This window comes from Rhynchophorus ferrugineus, unplaced genomic scaffold (assembly GCF_030347505.1).
Source record: "Rhynchophorus ferrugineus isolate W39M unplaced genomic scaffold, kcgeb_rfMv2 rfM1, whole genome shotgun sequence".
Classification (NCBI taxonomy): domain Eukaryota; kingdom Metazoa; phylum Arthropoda; class Insecta; order Coleoptera; family Curculionidae; genus Rhynchophorus; species Rhynchophorus ferrugineus.
The window spans coordinates 24,901,024-24,915,470 of NW_027472580.1; the positions used below are offsets into that span (position 1 = coordinate 24,901,024).

At 29.8% G+C, this 14,447-nt stretch overlaps 1 protein-coding gene across 1 annotated transcript in view; it reads left to right on the forward strand.

Annotated features, from left to right (window-relative positions):
• The first annotated feature begins 292 nt into the window (after positions 1 to 292).
• Positions 293 to 14,447, forward strand: part of mwh (multiple wing hairs) — a 155,350-nt gene continuing 141,195 nt past the window's right edge. The window contains exon 1 of the mRNA XM_076403649.1: positions 293 to 417. The gene's annotated coding sequence lies outside the window, so the exon portion shown is untranslated. The remainder of the gene's footprint in view (positions 418 to 14,447) is intronic.

Sequence of the window (14,447 nt, forward strand, 5' to 3'; positions counted from 1 at the left end):
TCATTCATATCAGCGATCACCGCAGATCGTTACACATACATCAATCAGAGAACCAACCACACCAGATTACGAACAATGCGGACCGATACTGTTCTCGAGCTGCATCACGGCCAGTCTTCAGTTCGTAATATTTCTTCTTATATAACCCATTGCCTTCGCTCGTCTCAGAGCGACTTCCGACAAACGCCGTCACTATTTTAAGACATCGGCTGCATTCTATTAGATAAGCTCGGATCGACTAAGCCGGAGTATCAACGCTCGCTTGACAAGTTACGCATTGTGACGGCAATATCTTCATTTTAATCGGTTGTGCTTTTCGTAAAAATGAAAACAAAGGAAGATACGCGAGTGCGGTGGTGTTGAATTTGTCGTTAGTCCTTTGGTTCTGGTAGTTTAATGGATAATTAAGTCTTAAAGGTGAGCTCTTTTTTAATAATCGGATAATATTCATATTTTTTTATTTGAATTAAAGTTGGTCAAAATAGGATGGTAGATGGGGTTATAGGAGGTTGATCAAATTTATTATATTATTACTTTGATTGATTTTTCTAATGGTATTTCGTCTAAATTGAGGAAACTTATTTAGAGTAAGACAAAATAATAATCTAAAACTCCCTAAAAGTGCTTTCTAGAATTTGGTTGGTATTGTTATGAAAAATATCGTCACCTAGTCTAAGGTCAGATAATGAATCAAATATAAAGATGTTGTATTGGATTTAATGCTTTCTTCATTATTCTAACAATGTGTAATATCTAACAATTAAATATTCCAGTTCAATTTGCAAGCAATTTAATTGAAGTTGACATTATTACATTTTTTTTGTATTAATTACATCTTACATTCGATTTGCTTAGTACAATCTTAATTTAGAAATAATTCGTTACTACTGTCCTGTTGTACTTGCATTAATCCAAAAGCAAGGTAAGTGTGGCATTAATACCTCAGTATATATTTCTTAAAATCACTACATAGTATAAAACAAAGTCGCCTTTTCTGACCCTATATCCCTATGTGCGCTTAAATCTTTAAAACTACGCAACGGATTTTGATGCGGTTTTTTTCAATAGATCAAGAGGAAGGTTTATATGTTTAATACATGCATAATATACTAAGGCAACATTGCTAATTTTAGAGGTTTCTAACGTGATGTCGTAAATTAACCTATTTTTTAGGCTTATTTAGCAATTAGCAAAAACGCTGCCTAACCCTACGAGTTAGATCAAATTAATGTACTACAGTATTGTACACCATAAAAAGGTCTACAAAAAAGTCCGCGATGGTATATGTTTATCTTTTAGATCGTTACACATACATCAATCAGAGAACCAACCACACCAGATTACGAACAATGCGGACCGATACTGTTCTCGAGCTGGTGTGGTTGGTTCTCTGATTGATGTATGTGTAACGATCTAAAAGATAAACATTAACAATTTTTATTGTTTACTTTTTACGTGAGAAAATGGCTTATTTACGAAGCTATTTTAAGCAATACGGCATTAATCCTTATCGAATTAAGTACCTTAAATACAGTGTGCAATTAATATAGATCAATATGTTTCCTTACAGCATGTAAATTAAACAAATATTTTCGGAGATATTACAAATTTAAAATTTGCGTTTAAAAATGTGTAATGTAATAAAAATTGTATGAATTTAGATATTCCAAAGATAGCAGGAAATCTTCATAGTAAGTATAGGGTAAGAGGAATTGTTTTACTCCAAATTTAATGCGTGCAGGCCAAGGGCAGTAATGAATGAACCAAAAATACTGGATCGATTTTAATCATGTTTTCATTGAGTGACATAGGCATATATATTTTATGCCCGTGCAAAGTCGGAGCGGGCCGCTATGTTTTTATATACAACGTTCATATTTTTTCTGTAGTGTATTTAATTTAGTATCAGCATTGCACCCGTGCGAAGCCGGGGCGGGTCGCTAGTATTATTAATAAGAAAAATACCCTTGTTCTTTTTCAAATATTTTATAAAAAGTAATGAAATTTGATGAGGCAGATTTTAAGACATCCAGATTAGAGGAATATTTCACCAAAGAAAAGAAACTAAAAAGCAATTCATTTGTTATTCAAGAGAAAATTAGATTTTGGAAAGAAATAATAAATCTGCGTTTATGTGCGTGTATCCTGTATATATGAACTAGTTTTTTAAAATGAATATGAATATAAATTCAAATTAGATATTTGTTTCTCTAACTGCAAATATAACTTTCTGGACTTGAACATGATATTTATATGTAACAGGTCAATTGAAAAGTCCCCGGCCTACCAAAGTACTAAAGTAAAATACAGTTTTTTGGCAAAATTAATTTGTTTTATTCAACATAATTCCCTTCAAAAGTGATACACTAATTATAGCGACCCTCCAACTTTCCGATACCACTTTTGTAGTACGATTTGTCCTTTGCTTCAAAATAGGCCTCAGTTTTGGCGATCACCTCCTCATTCGACGAAAATTTCTTCCCAGCGAGCATTCTTTTGAGATCCGAGAACAGAAAATAGTCGCTGGGGGCCAGATCTGGAGAATATGGTGGATGAGGAAGCAATTCTAAGCCCAATTCATGGATTTTTGATACGGTGCATTGTCTCGGTTAAGCAGCACTTTCTTTTTCCAAAGGGTCCAATAACATTATGTAATAGTCGCTGTTGATGGTCCTTCCTTTTCGAAGGTAGTTAATGCAAATTATTCCATGCGCATCCCAAAATACAGACGCCTTAACCTCGCCAGCCGACTGTTGAGTTTTTCCACGTTTTGGAGCGGGTTCATCCTGTGCAGGCCTCACGCATGACTGTCGATTGGACTTCGGAGTGAAATGTTTCATCCATTATCACATATTGACGCAAGAACTCGGGTTTATTATGGTTGGCCATCTTCAAACACTGCTCCGAATCCTCAAATCGTCGTTGTTTTTGGTCAAAAGTGAGCTCGCGCGGCACCCAATTTGTACAGAGCTTTCTCATACCCAAATATTCGAGAATGATGCGATATATACGTTCAGTTAATATCTTCAGAATATCTGATATTTCATTCATTTTCAATTTACGGTTATTCAAAATCAGTTCGTGGATTTTTTAAATATTTTCGTCTGTAACAACCTCTTTTGGGCGTCACTGCGTTCACCGCCTTCGGCACTGATTTCACCACGTTTAAACTTGGCATACCAAACCTCCATGGTTGATTTTCCTGGGACAGTGGCCGGAAACAATTTCCTACATGCGTTTGTTCGTACTCACACAAAACGAAGGTATTAGTTTCGACAATGCTTCTTTCCATAAATCCAGACAATTCTGGTTTGAATATCTTTCTCGACCTGAATGTCTATTGCAATAGCCCATATTAACTCAATTGGGAAAGATTAATAGTAGATGAAACACAAAGTTAACTATTAGAGACCGATGAATATTAGAGATGATTGTGATAGCAAAGCTCTCTTGACAAAACACTCTCTTGAGTAATGTATGCGATTTCGAAATCATTTACAAAATATGTACCATGTATGTATGAAGTTGAATTCACCAGTATGTTGTATTGTATTATTTGAGGAAACCAATTAATTAGTGAGTAAAATTATTTTAAGCTTTTCGGTGAGCACAATTTAGAGATTTAAGTCTAAATACTTTTTCGAGCATATAACATATTTATTTTAAATTAGATTGAATTTTGAATATCTGCATTTAATTTGGTAATCTTATTTTCAACTTAATCGACCTAAGGCGTTCGCATATTTCCCTGCATATTACGGTATAGATGCGAGTCACATTGTTTAAAGTTAATAGAAGCATCACCATTCTTTTTATATTCCCATTACGTTACGATATTGTCAAAAGTAATTATATTTTAAATAATTGTATTATTCTTATTTTACGTTTGCTAATCATTAATAAATAATTTATCATTTGATATTAATATTATGCAAGTTTTATTGATTTTAAATAATTTATAGTGGTTTTTCAGGGTCACTACATTGATATCATAATATGATTTAGGTGAAAAATATAGTTTTTTAATGATTTTGATAATTTATTTCAGCATAACCTTGAAAATATTATTATTGGTAATATTAATAATATATTTAATATATTTGGGTTATTACTATTTTCAATCATCAATCAATTAGGTACTATGCATGCAATTTCAATAATAAAAAATATGAGTTTCTATAAACAATGGTGTAAATTTCAAAGCCAACTGGGATTTATGAATTTTGCTATTCAGTAAAAGGTGAAATTCTAGCCATTTTAAAAGAGCAAACTGATTATGATAATATTGATATTTTTGTTTTTAAGTTTATAATTTATTGCATAGGAATGCGATAACATCGCTAAAAAATTCATCTAAAGTATGAGGAGCATCATAATCTTCTTCTTTTTAATTTTTTCATGTTAGTAAAATGTTATATAAAAGATGCCAAGGACGATGGTAACTGTTTTTTTTTAATTCTTACGGATTTATATAATATCTGAATATATTCTTTTACTATTGATGTATAGATATGTATTTGTAATTTATTATTATTTCAATATTTCATATTAAAGCTTAAACTGTACAAGACGAAACTATGTTCATAAATAACACGCTATAATAATAAAATGTTATGGCACCAAGTATGGAATTTTCTCCAAAGCTTTCATACAGAATAACTGATGGCCTTTTTACAAAGCTGTTAAATGTAAGTTATTTAATCTCAAATTACTGACTATGTTCGTTATGTTGTTTGATTCAGGAGACGTACAATACTTATTTATAATTTTAACAGTGATTTATCATGTGGCATGTAAAACTCACCTGTTTCTCTAATTGCCATCTGCACGTTTCTAAAAAATGGTTAAACAAATTGAAATTAATTTATTTACTAAAACTTATCTGTTATCTGCTTTACGCGCATTAGCTTACGAAGCTGATATATTTGGTAAACACAAAATAATTCTGTACTTTTTTATAACAAAATTCTAACCACGTTATAAAACTGATTTTAAACTTCTTGCTCTGTTTTGATGGACTAGTCGTCGAGTATTATATGCCGTATTGTTTTTCTTTCTGGAGAAAGTTTCATAATTTGATTCAGTTTCTGGTGTCACGTATTTGTATAAAAAGTGTTTTAGGAATATTTCGTACAACAAATATTAGCCAACTATTTGCATAACTTATTAGTTGAAGTGAGGGTTCCTTTTAAATTTTGGGATCGTGTTGAATTAATGTTATTGTCTGGTGAATATCTTCTACAGTACAGTTTGGTGTGTTAGAGTTCTCATAAATATATTGGGCTTCCGTGAACTATTGGGAGATTTTGTTATCTAATAATATAAGAAATTATTTCTTTTCTCGAAAGAATATCAGATAATTTTTTTAAACCATTTATAAACATTATATGCCCTGTGTATAGCAATTTTGTTATATTTTAATAAGGCATATTTAGTTTGTAGGGATAGTTGATACACTCAAGCCGATTATATAGAGTGTATCTCAAAAGGTCCCAGAAATATATCTTATAGCAGACTAGCAATGCTAGGACTACTGGGAGATATATGGGAGACTATTAGTAGAAAAATATCGATATATCGAAGCCAAAAAATATTGAATTTTTTTGCAGTAATCAGGAAAAATATCTATTGTTAGAGATCCATAAATAGATCCCTGCCCTTTGACTGGGACCGCCTACTCTTACCACCCTTGGAACAATTATTTAACGGCGCTTTCGAAACATCGGCAAATTGAAAAAGTCCCCATCTCCTGGTTCTAGAAGGTATCATACCTCGGTCTCCAATTCGACCGCAGGTTCAAATGATCAGCCTACTATTCCCACTCCTGTGAAGAAAAGCAAACTTTCAATCCCTCAGAAAGCGACTCTCTATAAAATGCTGGTGCGTCCAGTGTGTCTCCACAGAGCACAGGTGTGGTACAGATAAATCGCCGAGAGATAACTTGCACTACTCCAAGTGTTCCAACATAAAAAATTCAATTCGAATACCCATCTAGAATCAGGCTTCCCGTTCGTAAAAATCTTCAGGAACATGCTCACGGTGAAGTCTTTCTTGGCGCTTTACAATATGAAAATGAGTTTATCGAATCCCTACCCATCCATAAATCTCAGTTGATAAACCAAATACAGCAATCTCAGACGTATTTCAGTTTTCCTGAACCCAAAGCGACATCAGTAAAAGACCATGTTGTCCTACCTGGTCAATCTAGAAAAAGAAAAAAGGGGCGTCGAAGATACATTCCTCCGTACCACCAGAAATAGTTCAAATCGCCCGTCTAATAAACATATCTCTCTTAATATTTACGTATTTAACGTATCACATTTTCTTTGTTGTAATTATTTAAATAAAAGTTTTAGTATATTTGTAATACCCACTGGAGAATTTTCTTTCAATTCTAAATTTCTAACATTATATTTTAGAAAAGATATATGGATATTTTTAAGACAAAATTAAATTAATAAAAAATAAGAATTAATATGTTATATCGGGTCAAAAGAATATCTATATTCTCTACTAGTATTCTAAAAAGTAGAAATATTTGTAATAAAATTTTAAAATAAAGTGTCAAAATACAGTAAACCTTTAAATATCAAAAATATCAAATTTTTTTGCATACCTAGTTCCAGTTAAAGTATATTATCGCGCCACAAAAAGGTACTTACTGCAGTAATGAATGTCCATCAAAGATTGGCCAACCAATAAGACTGACTATTGGTTGGCAAAAGCCAGCCTAAACTTTGGAAACCTAATTCTGATTAGGGAAGTCTTCTCCGAAGAAGCTATGGATTGGCACCAGAAATATCAAATAGAAATATCACCAAAATGAATCTTGATTTCAACATTTTAAATTCTTAGTTATAGTGTCGAGTTGAAGTAACTATAATTTTCCTTGTTCCATCGCGTCGAACTAAATTTGAAAAGATTCCTTTTGAAGACCTTAATGTATCAATATCCAATAGACCAAATTTGTGTGACTTTAGGTCAAAAATGCCTGAAACAAATTCTGGTATCTGTTGTGATACATATTGTATCGAGATATTAAATAAATTTTAAATAATTGTTTATCTGATATCGGTATATGTCAGAATTTAGTGTATATAGTAAACTAAAATTGTGATGAAGCAAGTGACATTTCTATTAAATAATTTAGCATTTTAGATGGTGTACATACTTGCTTGTACTATATAAGTGATTTATAGTTGACAACAAAAAATAATTTAACCATAAATGGAAATAAATCGTGAACATATTCTTGCAATTATATTTTACAACTCTAGACGTATGTTTTGGTTAAGGACTTGTATTTATTAACAAGAGAGTAGCTTAATTTCTGGTTATAACTTATTTAAGTCCAAAATTAGAAAATGTTCTAGAAAACGTTGACACTATGTTTAAAAGTCATTGTAACTACTCTAATATTGGCAACACTAACATACACTCTTTATTTTATTAATATTATAGACTCCTTTAGCCTCTTTTATTCCTATTTTAACATTTTCATATAGATTTTCGCAGATTTTACCACATATTCTCCAAGTTTTTCATGTTATAACTAATTAACTGAAGTTCTTTCAATTATGTACACAAAAGCAATAATAATAGTAAATCTTGTCGATTGATTGATTTAAAACATAATTTATTTTTTATCTTCAGCGTTAAATTAACCATTTTTAATGCTACCAACTACTTACGGTAACATTTTATCTTTACCATATATTTCTTCGAATTGTGTCCGAAACCAGAAAATTGTGAGAAGGAAAAAAATAATACACAAAATCTAATTTTTCAGAGTTATATTGATAATAGAATTACTTTTAATATCATTTATTAGCGGTACTTTTTCAGTAGCTAAAAACGTGTATTTATGATCAAAATGCCTCTTTAAAGGCTCAGCAGAACTAGAAAGATTATTTCAAAATTATATAATTATTTTTGATTGAAAAAAAATTAATGATAAAAGATAACCTTCCTTATTAAGTAATATATAGCTATATCTAGTTATTTTTACGCAATAAATTTAATTGTTTTTCAAGACATTTACAATGTAATGGTACTAAACGCAATTTTTTTTCGCCTTCAATTTAGGGCATCCCATGACCCATTTACGGAGTTATTAAATGTGAATTATTGTTATATTATATATCTCTGTTTGTTCTAGAAAATTTATGATGCTTATTTATAATTATAACAGTTATTTATCAAGTGGTACGTAAATTGCAACTGTCGTTCTTCGTTCGCTAATTGCACATATTCAGAAATTATACAAAGTAAAACTATACTTTCATTCACATATAACTTTAATTTTAATTAATATAATTAGCTTCTAAAATGAACTAGTTTAATTTATTTTATGTAGCGTGTATTTTGAATTGAAACATTAAAATTTTTCTACCGAATGTTTACTTCAGTTACAGGTTTCCTGTTTTTTATAGCTTATTTGCATTTCTTGTAAGTATAACTGCATCCTTCTCTTATCTTTTTGTAACACCTAGGTGAACTTCTTGCTCTGATTATATCTTATTGAATATTTGGTATTGTTTAATATATCAATTTATGGGGCATGGTGTTATTACTGTTCGGATAATAATTCGATTTAAATAATTTGTTTTCGTATATTAAGATGACGCTTTTAGAAATATTTTGTAAAAGATATATTCTTTCTTGAGTAACTACTAACTTTTCTAACATAATTTTAACAAAATATAATTAAACTGAGTAAGCTTTCTACAGTATAATTAAATACAGGTCATTATTAAATTATATGAGTAAAAATTCCTACATGTGTTTGAATTATTGGGAAATGCATTTTGTCAACATTTCAAATAAATATATTTCACAATGAAAACATTACTTATAAAAGTAGCATATGGAAACGAAAATGTGTTGTAAAATTTGCTATTTTTAACGACAAAAAAAAATTCTTGCTTTATTGTAAACATATCGTACATGATTCATTTTCGAAATTCGGCAAAGACAAAGATGTATTCTCGATCTTATAGATATATCCATATTTTTTCAACAAGCTTAAAATGAAAACGTCATCTTGTTCTGTGGAAACATTCACAAGCTCTACTTTTTAGTTTTCTCTGTAGTTGTACAAGACCTCTCGTCCCTTGTACACTTTAGAGTTTGTAATTAACATGTAAAATTAATTATTTCGAAACTTTTGCGCCTGCTACAAAGTATTGACGTCACTTAACGTTTCGTAACCATTATTTCTGATAAACAGCTAAAATATTATTTTTTTACACTACCAATGTGAAAAATATAAACAAAAAACAATTAACGGAGATTTAACTAGGCAAATAATCTAAATTTGCTTCGTTCACGGTAACTAATGTTTGACTGTGACTAAAATAATAATTAAAAAAAAAAAAATTATAATATTTATTGAATTCAAATGAGCCAGTATTCTAGCCACATTAGCCACAAAATGTGTTAAAATATTGAAGAAAATCAAGTAAAAAATACTAACAGTATAACACTAGATAAAAAAGTCATAAGTTCAGATAATAACCCTAAAAAGTACCTGATAAACTGATAGAGCAGTTACCAGTTGGACACTGTGGAAGTAGTGTTATTGAAATTAATTTTCCCCTATTTGCTAAGGCATATCAAACTTGTATCCATGCCAAACTTACTGAAAATATTTTGATGAAGATTTTAAGATTCGTTTGCAAATATATTTAACAGGGCTACCACCATTTTGGATAGTTTAGTTTGTTTTGCATAGTTAATAATAACTACGACAATGTTTGTAGAATCATATAAATTTACATACCCTAAATTATTGTATTAAAAATATTTTAAAAAATATTATTTTAGATTATTATTTATATACATACAATATTACGTTTATGATACACTTTACACATAATCATAGATATATTAATAAAAGCATGTATCAGAATGGGCTTCAAAGCAATAAATTACCGATGTTCGAGCTATATCACCTATTTCGAGCTTTGCAAAATGTAATCACATTTCTTTAACTTTTATCTTAACTCAAAACGATAATATGACTTGATTGGAGTGTTTATGAATGTATAATTGTATAAGGGAACAGCCTTGAAATACATTTGAAAGTATAATTATAACACAAATTTGTTAAAATACTTAATATATATAAATAAGACTTGTATCCATACAAACCAAAGTGCCACCAAAACAACTACGTCACACCCATTAGGAATTTTCTAGAAGTCATCTAAAATTATATTGTATTTCAAACGTCAATGATAAAAATAAAATACAAATTATTAAAAAAAGTATATTATTTTTATTTTTAAATTCCTAATTTTGGCAGCTTCTAATTTAATTGAAGGCATTTGTATCAGTTATAGTTATGTTAGTGTTACTTGAAATAGTATATAAATTCTAACTGTGGCTTGTCATTCGTTATCATATAATTTTATAAATTATACAATTTTAATATGACTATACCTATATGTATACAAATCGTACATTAAATAATTAACATAAATAGCTGCTGAACACTTTCATATTTCATTAAAACTTTATTGTCTGCTGAATGTTCGCTTATTAGTGGTCTGCCTCATTGCCTGGCTTTTTTGCATTTAAAATTGCTTTGAATTTTATTATAACGCCAATAGATTGCAAACTTCTTGCTCTGATTACATCTTATTGAATATTTGATGTTGTTATTGAACCAGTCGAGCATTTGGTGTAGCAGTTTTTTACTTCTTTATTTAGAAAATATACGAGGGTCAAGATAGAATTACTGAAAATAACTATTTGATATTTTCCCTCATATTCCAGCTTTCCCTTCAACTTTGACACCGACTTTGACTTTTTCCTTCATATCTAACACTGGTTAGATCCTCGTCGAAGTCGTCTAAAATTAAAGTATTTCAAACGTCAATTTTTCTTTCAAATCCATTATTTTGCTGAAATAACTTTTATTCCGTATAAAGTAAAAACGTACAAGTTTCTCAAAATTAGTCATCATGTCTATTGGGAGACATTATCTGAGATATTGTTTAATAGTATTTAACTGATATGTTAAATATCAATCTTCTTCTAGAGCTATCACAGTCAGTATATTATTTACTACTTGAAAGAATTTCATGAATATATGGGTTAATATAATGAAAGCATCAATTTATATTCAAACAAATAACAGTAATAAAATAGAAATTATTAAAAAAATATATTATTTTTATTTTTAAGTAACTAATTTTGGCAGGTTCTTATTTAATTGAAGGCATTTGTACCTGTTACCAAATCCTTCGTTTGGATGTCGCATTCGCAACAAATTATTTAACCCCCCACCCATCTAATAGATTCATCAAGATACCTAAATAAATGTAATGGTTTTAAACGAAGTTTAACAAATATAGTGAGTATTTTTATGCTATCTTCGAATTTTCTGTATATTCTTACCACACTGTGAAAATATATGTGTGAGAATGAAGAGGGTGATGAGGAGCAATACTGAGGGTATTCATGACTCAAGTGATGAAAATGCTAAATAATATAAAATTGACATAAACCGGAGAAAATAAAATGTTGATGGATGAGGTCAAGTTACTCAAAATCAGAGGAGAGAGATTGAAACAACTAAAAGGCGGGAAGGAATAGGAGAAGAAATAATATAATGTTGAATGGTTTCATTATTGTGAATATACACGAAAAAGAAGAGATAAAGATTTAACGAGGCCTTTCAGAAATCATGGAGGCATCAAATGAAGAAAAGTAGACATGCATATCACAAAATTGAAAAATTCCAAAAAAGTCTTTTCACAATACAACAATAAACAAACGAAGAGTCGGTTAAGTTGGTGCAGTGGTCGAGGCGACAGGACGGTTCTCCTATTGTTGCAATAGCTATGGGTTCGAATCCTGCTAGATCGTGGATATAAAGTTATTTGTGTGTGTGTATGAAATCCGATAAGAAAAAGTAACAGTCTAGGTAAGACCAGATATCTTTTGGAATGATCTTTAAATGGGTCACTCGGCAATCGGTAGACCTGATGTCGAAGACCGTATTTCAGAGCCTATTTTAAGAAGGAATGTAAAAAAAAACAGTGAACGATCATAAGAGAAAACAAATTTATGAAAATGTAACAATTAATAATAAAACATTACGAACAGAGGTACCTTTCCACGGCATAACTACAGGGAATCCCTAGAGAAAGTTAAATATGTAAAGATTGATAACATAATTATGGAGAAAGGCACGCCAGAAGAAGTGAATATTATAAAGAAAAACAAATGAACAAAATCTTGACCATCTTTATCACCTTCGCCATCTTGCCTTCAATCTTCAAAGCATAAACCAGTGACACTTTTTATGGTAACACCAGTTAATAAAGGATTAGGAGCTTTTCTGCGTACAATTATGTTGCAAGCTAGTCCAAATTATTTCTATCACCTATATACTGGGTAAAAAAGAGTGCAAGATCTTACAACATGGATTTCAAAGTTTTCTCACAGTTCAATCATGGCATCTGAAAGTTATTTCGTGTCATTTCCCTTTTTTCGATGGACTCTGTTCATAAACAATTATTCGTTTTGCATGGTTAACTATATTTTTTGTATTCTCAAGAATTCTACTAATAATTGCTCGATTAAGATAGTTCTTTGATACTTTCACGTATAATATAAGCACATTGTTTTAAGAAGGTATCAGATAATCAATATTCTTCAAGTAATTTCATAACAATTTATAATTTATATAATAAATAATACATAAAAAGATTCAATTAATTCTGCACCATGAAATATTTAATTACTTTTTTAACGACTATATCACTAGATTATACAGATCTGCAAAAACACCGAAATGATTGAACAAATTGATTTTTTAATTAAACTGAGACATAAAAATATGTTTTTTAAAGATGATCGAGCAATATTCAAGTAATAACTTTTTACTTTAAAAATTAATTAACCAAAAAATTGCGAAAATATTCCGTAGCCATTGTTTTAAGTTTGCCTCAAATACTGAAGGTAAAATATAATTATTTTAATCGAAGTCTTTGAATTATTCTATAAAAGGTCTAGAAATTACTTTATATTTATAGTAAAGCTTTTATCAAATTCAACAAAAGTCTAAAAAGTAATTATATTGGCCACTTAATTATACCACAAAATTTTATTGTAGAAATACAATGTCATCAAAATAAAGGTGGTGTGGGCAGGGGTGTGCAACTCCAGTGGTAAGTAGTGGGGCAAAGTTTTGCTTAGTTCAATCATTGGCGGCGCTGACAACGTGAATTTGATTTGTTAGTTTAAAGTAGTTATGTAGAAACCTGTAAGGAAAATACTTTGCTTTGATTAGTCTGCCATTTCGCCTAATTACTTTGCAACGTCACATTTATTGGCCAATAGTATTTAAATGAAAATCAAATTAAATTAATTTATAAAATAAAATCCTATACAAATATACATAAGTGTTAAATAATATAATTATATATAAACAAAAAGCAAAAAAAACCATTATGAACTATATTCTAGGCAAAATTAAAATATCTATAATTGTTCTATAACGCCTTCCCATATTTGTTTAGTACCATCAATTTTATGGGATTTATTAGAGTTCCAAGTTATCTTGATATATTGAAGGTAAACTTTAAATCCTTCCCTGTTGATATTGCATTAACTTCATTAAACGAAAAATACAATAACACCTCATAATAACTTAAAATTTGGTCTTTAAAAATGTATGTGTTTTTTAAAGATATTTAGATTTTAGAGTCTTTAATCTGTGGAACTACTTAATATAGAATATAGACAAATATTGCATGTTGTCTCTTTTTCAGAAGTTTTGTTAAATAGCCTGAAATAAGACTAAAATACAATATTAGATTCTTGTTTTTCTCAGAGCAAAGTTCTCTGGAACTGAAAATATATACTCAACTGGTGATTAAACAACCTCAAGTGGTACTAGATCTCCCGTTAAAAAAGAATATAAGTTATCTAACATGTTCATCTTCTTCACAATTTTCTCCGGGAGAATGATGTGAAAAAATTGAAGTGATGATGTGCCCTTTTAAAGATTTCTCGAACATACTAGGTGAAGAATGCTGTTTCTACCTCCATGACCTCTAATAGATCCAACAAAATACTTTAAGCAATCTTGGTTAATATTTTAAGGATATTTTACAATTAAAAGTAGTATTTATTACTACTAATTATCCAGTTAACTTAAATATTATCTTCTTGTAAGACATCTTTATGTAGAGACATCGCACTGACAGCATACGAACAACTTGGTAGATTAATTGAATTTTATTACTATTAACATCTTCATAAGTAGGTTTTGATTTTCTATAAACAAACAATATATAAACGGACATGTAGTAGATATATAATTTTATATGTACCTGATAAAAACAATGTTGGATATGTATTTACCCTAATACCTATTCGTGAAGCAAGGGTAATTCTAAATTTTTCACTAAAATGTCCGTGCCGGACACCAT